Source organism: Glycine soja, chromosome 16 (assembly GCF_004193775.1).
Source record: "Glycine soja cultivar W05 chromosome 16, ASM419377v2, whole genome shotgun sequence".
Lineage (NCBI taxonomy): Eukaryota > Viridiplantae > Streptophyta > Magnoliopsida > Fabales > Fabaceae > Glycine > Glycine soja.
The window spans coordinates 28,438,072-28,444,497 of record NC_041017.1 but is presented as its reverse complement, the minus strand read 5'-3'; the positions used below and the strand labels follow the sequence as shown (position 1 = coordinate 28,444,497).

Below are 6,426 nucleotides of genomic sequence, written 5' to 3'. Positions count from 1 at the left end.
CACGTAACCACAAGCTGCAATAATGTGTGAATATGGATAGTGAAGCGCATAATACTTTTCGCATTGATAATAATGACCATTCAAGTTAACTGCCCACTTTTGTCCGCCACGTTGCGTTATAGGATTGAAGGTCTCCTTTACTTCAAACCTTGTCGAGTGGATATCATACATGCGAACGATGTGCGAACAAGCTTGTTCTTGATTTTTTCTAAGTTCTTTAACAAGCTTAGAACAATATACTTGTCCTTCATTTAACTATCTTTGGGCTTGGCAGTCACGATCAACAAATTACTTTCGACACCTACTATATGTTGATTTGACCAACGCTGTTATCGGTATGTTGCGACAATCCTTCAAAACCTTATTTATACATTCTGAGAGGTTGGTTGTCATGTAGCTATATCGACATCCTTCTCTATCATAAGCCATCATCCATTTTTCCTTTGAAATGCGATCAATCCATGTTGCTATGGCTGGACTTAGTTGACAAAATTTTTCTTAATTTTGATAAAAAAAAATGTGCTTGCAAGGAGTGTAGCCTGCATAAAATTAGTTAGCAAAAATAGTTTTAAGTATATATGAAACTTAAATTAACGTGACCATCATAAATGAAATCTTACCCAATTTCTTCAACATTTCTTTTTGTTTGGCATTATTGAATTTGCGATTGAAATTGCTTGCTATGTGTCGGACTTAGTAAACATGATAACCGTGGGGAGGTTGCCAACCAAGTGCTTCGTTAGCCACAATAGACTTTATACTCCCGTGACGATCAGATATGAGACAAATACCATTTTTATCTGTGACATGTTCACGCAAGTGTGCCAAAAACCATGACCACGTTGTTAACGTCTCACCTTCGACCACGGCGAATGCTAAAGTAAGAACACCACCATTTCCATCTTGTGATGTGGCCATTAAGAGGGCCCCACGGTATTTTCCATACAAATGTGTGTCGTCAACTTGTATGATTGGCTTACAATACTTGAAAGCCTCTTTACATTGACCAAAAGTCCAAAACACTCTATGAAACTGACGATGTTCGTGACTAACCGTATTCCCAATAATAAAATCGTCATGTAGTATTCGAAAATGTGATCCAGGAGAATGATTTTGCATGTGTGTTAGCCACGACGAAAGTTTCGCATATGACTCTTCCCAATCGCCATATTCTATTGCAATGACTTTTTACTTTGCCAACTAAGCTTTCTTGTACGACACCTTGTAGGCAAATTCACTGTTAATCCTCTCTTGAATCAAAGAAACTTTTATTGATGGATCTTCTCTGATCATGCATGTCAATAAAATAACAAAATTTAAATGACAATTAACGCAAAAGTAGCATAATATGAACATAAAATACGTACCTACTACACAAGTGACAATTAAATCTGAATCAAGCTTCTCGTGATCTTGTCTCATGGTCATATTGAGACATGTGTGTGATCCACCCCATTGTGTGACTTTCCATGAATCAGTTTTTTTTAGATAAAATTGCCCTCATATAGAAAGGGCAAGGACACTTTGCGCTTTTATTCAAGCAACAAACAACATACTTGTTCGATTTGCTTTCAACAACTTTGAAACTTTGATGCACCTTCATAACATATTGTTTGACTGCATTCTTGATCGCATCTTTACTATCAAAATCCATGCCAACATATAATTCTTGGCCAACATTAAAACTCGATTGCATCTCCAAATCACAAATGTCCTCCTCATCAGGATGACTCTAGTTGATATTATTATAATGCAAAGCATCATTCTAAAATGGATTTTGAATTTCTTGTACACCTAATAGTTCAAAAAAAGAGAGTTCAAATCATACTTATTTAGCATTAAATACAATTGTCATCAAATGATAAATGTATTCACCTATTTTTTTAGAGGAAATTATACCTTCTGCTAGGTGAACAATTCTTACAGGTTGAATCATGTCGGTGACTTCATCGTCTGTATCAAATATACCGTCAATACTATCATCTTCGTTTAAAGACTCTTCCACGTATGAGTTAGACACAAGATAATCATCATCATCATCATCTTCATCGCCATGTAAATTGCTCACATTTCTTGTCGGTTGCGCCTCATTATTAGATAAATTATTTCCACATGATGTAAGAGAATTTGCAGAATGAAACATAGAACCACCAGCCACATCCTTTTCTATGTACAATTCCAGAATTGACATTTGATCTTATTGTTGAAAACTTTTGAGCATGGTTTCAACATCTTCGTCATCACAAATTTGCAACGCAACATATTTTCCAGACACTAAAAATCTACAACTGATAGCACAAATAATTTCATTATTTTCTAACTTTACCTTATCTCCAATTTTTTTCTTCAAAGCATTGAAACTAATTCCACGTTTAATCTAAACCATTTTTTTACTGCATTCAAATATTACATCATCATTCTCTTCATATACCCTTCCATTGAAATACAACACTATTATAACCGAATTCATGATGTACCTACAAAAATAATATTTTAAATAATTAATCATAATAAATTCAAAATAATAAAATGTAATCACAAAAAGTTCCTTTACTGGAACTTGACATTAAAAATTTATTCTATAAAAAATTATTAACTTTAAATAAATATAATGGTAGACACTTAAAAAACATAAACGATTCCAAGGTAGTAATTTTAAAGGCAAAATAAACCATAACAAAGTTAGTATTATAAATAATTAATCTTACCAATAATAATTTCAAAATAAAAAAAGGTAATTACAAAATTACTACAAATACATTAAAATAAATATGATGCGAGAAACTTAAAAGTATAAATTTAAAAAGGCAGAACTAAAGAACACTTTCAAAGTACACATTTTAATTACATACTACACACTTCATATTGAAATTTTTTTCCGCACTCAACATACTTACTTCAAATAAATATAATGCCAAAAAAAATTTAATTTTAAATACCGTTCAAGTTGAACGCTCATAAATTTTTAACACACAACAACAAACCATGAACATCAACCTAATCTAATTAAAAAATTACTACACCTTCATATTAAAAAAAAATTCCACACTAAAAATACTTACTTCAAATAAATATGATTCTACAAAATTTTTTAGTTTTAAACACTTTTGAAAGTACACAATTGATCAATTTTTAACACACTAACAAAGCATCAACACCAACCTAATCTAATTAAAAATATACTAAAAACTTCATATTCAAAATATTTTTTCGAGACTCAAAATATTTTCTTCAAATAAACATGATGGCACAAATTTCTTTTATTTTAGACACACACAAACAAGCATATGAAATATAAAGCTAATTTAATTAAAAAATTAATAAAAACTTCACATTCAAACTTATTCTGATCTAAAAAATTACTTCAAAAAAAAAAATTGATGCCACAAATTGTTTGACTGGAAATTTCAAACCTTATGACTGACAAATTTAAATCTCAACAAGCAAATTTCGAACCTTATGGCTGACAAATTTAAACCTCAAGAAGCAAATTTTGACCGTAAGAAGTTTTGAAAATACTGAAATCTAGTTTTCAACACACACACTAAAGCAATTTTGGAGACGCTGGACGTATATAAAGACCCTAAATCGCCAAAGCCACTGACTATTTCCATTTACCTAACTCGCCAATGCCAGTGGCTACTCCAATTTAGCCTAACTCGTCAATGCCAGAGGCTACTTCCCTTTAGCCTGTCAACTGAAAAAGCGCTTGCCAACTGAAAAGCCTGAAAGGCTGAGAGCCTATGCCTCCTGTGCTTGGAACTCGCCAGTTTGACTGGCTACTCCCCATGCATGGCGAAATTGCCAATGGGGTTGGCGACTCTAGGCCACGTGTACGGACACAGTAAATTCGTCAATGTAACTGACGGTTTGCTTCTGCATGCATGTATTTTACTTAGAAAAGAGATTCATGCCGAAAAATGTTTTAAAACAACCTCATTTGAAGAATTAGTTTGTAAAAATGTCCCCTTTGGGGTGATTTGCCACATGATGGAGTTAGTAAATAATAGGGCAATTACGAAAACTTTATAAAAAAAAACTTATTTTCATTACCTTTGATATAATTTCAACTAGCTCAGAACAAGTCACATCATTGATGGATGGTAAGTCGTTAGCAGCCAATACAACCTGCGTTCATACAGAATCACATTAAATACGTTAAAGATGGCAGCGGTAAGAACAGAATTTCAAAAGCAGTTTCGATTTCAAACATATAATTAAAATGGAAAAAATACTAATGAACAACATTTACAACAACACAATCATTTACACGTTTTATCCAGAAATTAGAGTTTAGATGATTGATATAGAATTAAAATATCTGAAAATTTTGCTTTCATGGCTTTTGGTAGAAATAAAGATGCAAAATATATGTGGCAATGTGCTACCTATGCTCCACTTTGGTGCATTTGATTGAACAATAACTCCTGTATTTTTAAAGAGAATTCAATGGCACAACACTTGATTTGGTAAAATTTTATGTATTTGGGTTCTATTTGTTGTAAATCACTTGACTTTATAAATGGGGTAACCCTTGTTAGGATTGGACAGCTTTGCTACAATGATTTTCTCTTTTTTCTTTGTTTTATATGTTTGGTTATTATGCTAAAAAAGGGTTCCTTTTCATCCATCTCTTTTGCAATATTTATCTTCATTTTAATGATTTTTTATTTTATAAATAAATAAAGAAGTCAGCAAACCTGACTCCTAGGCCGAAGTACTTCTCTTGCAAATGGCATAATACCCAAAATGATATCTGCACCAGAGTTATCAAAAAATATGATAACCTGCCATGATAAAAGGCACACATTAGAACAGTACCACGACATAAAATATGCCAGAAGAAAAAAAATCAATTATCAATGATAAACTTGTATCTCTTTAAACATGTTAAAGTTGCCTTCTTCCATGGGTTCTTGCTCCATTTCAATTTGAAAGTGTCAAGATCATGAATGACACAAGGTCGAGGAACGAGATTTTGACAACTAGCCAAAAAGGACATTCCATCCTTAGAGAAAACCTCTGCAAGCTTCAAGAAATTGTAAAAACAATAAGGTAATATACATATACATAAAGTACAAATAGATATTGCTTTACACACTACTGTATGATTGTGATAATTAAAAAAGAAAAAGAAAAACAGTTTTCTTCAAGTAGGAAACTAAATTCATACCTAGGTAAAGTTTTTAGAATATCTAGTTACCCATGCAAAATTTCAGCAACCAAGGCAAGATAGAAACATTGTATTTTAAGGATAATTAGCCACTGAATGTGTCCTTATTCTTCGCACAGCAATGAGGAACAAATCCAAATGATATCAGAAAATGGGATAACACCAGTGACAAATATACAATAGTACTAACAGCAATCAACTACGGAAAGTTAAGGAATATTGTATTTTAAGAATAATTAGACACACCATGTGTCCTTATTCTTCACAGAACAGAGGAACTAAACCAAAAAACAGGAAAGCGGAAAGAATGAATAAAGGGATTGTTACTGAAACATGGTACATAAAAGAATATTTATAGATACAGATTGCAGCTTAACCTAGTAAAATTAGTGTTTGAATGAACAAGTAGGTGCAGTCTGGTTTGGCAAAGAATCTTAATTAGTTTTGCCAAGTTATCAAAAGAATGCATAGTAAATCATCCTACCTGTGCAGAACCAAGATCAAATATGTTTCCAGCAAAAATTCCTCTAACTAGATTCTCAAGTCGCTTGCTTTCATCTTCAATGGCATCATTAAGATGAACAACATTCTCAAACAGTGAGATGGTTTTTGCATTTTCTACATCCTATTGAAGTTAATAGAAAAGAGTAACATAACTTGGGTGAAATAAAACTATATTGTGCATTAATAATGTCATGTACCACCCCAGCTCTCCTTTATTAAAATTGATAACAACATATGTTTAAATTCTTCTCACTCAACTTCGGCTAATGAACAGTAGAGCTTCTCAACCAACTACATCTGAAAACAATTCCATTATTTCTCCTCCATAATTCATGCAAGATGTTACATTTAATCAACTACAATCAGATAACACTTTTCTTCCACCTTTTATTGTCCATAGTTGCATAGCAGTAACAAATGGCATCCCAAATAACAGTTAAACTTACCTTGACTTTTTTGAAGATATCACTGAATCCCAATTCTCTAAGCACGAGTTCATGAAGTCTACAGAGAAGCTGGAAAATCCCCCCAACCACCCAGAGAGGGAGAAAAATAGAAAAACATTCACCTTGTGTTTGGATGAAAAATTTAAAATTTTTTAAAAAAATTCAAATACACAATATTTTAATTATCTTAATTTAAATTGTTTTCATTTTATAAATATTTTATTTGCATGAAGTAATTTAATTTTTTTATTTTAATTTCTTAATTTGATAAAGTAATTCAATTTCAATGAAATTTAAAATTTC

General features: G+C 32.0%; 1 long non-coding RNA gene across 1 annotated transcript; it reads right to left on the bottom strand.

The window, feature by feature from the left end:
• Positions 1-3,324: 3,324 nt before the first annotated feature.
• On the bottom strand, positions 3,325-6,252 carry LOC114390378. Its single transcript, XR_003661891.1, has 6 exons — positions 6,124-6,252; positions 5,658-5,798; positions 4,888-5,029; positions 4,701-4,787; positions 4,054-4,128; positions 3,325-3,876 (listed from the first exon to the last, which is right to left on the bottom strand). It is a non-coding gene; the product is annotated as an uncharacterized LOC114390378 (long non-coding RNA).
• Positions 6,253-6,426: the final 174 nt, after the last annotated feature.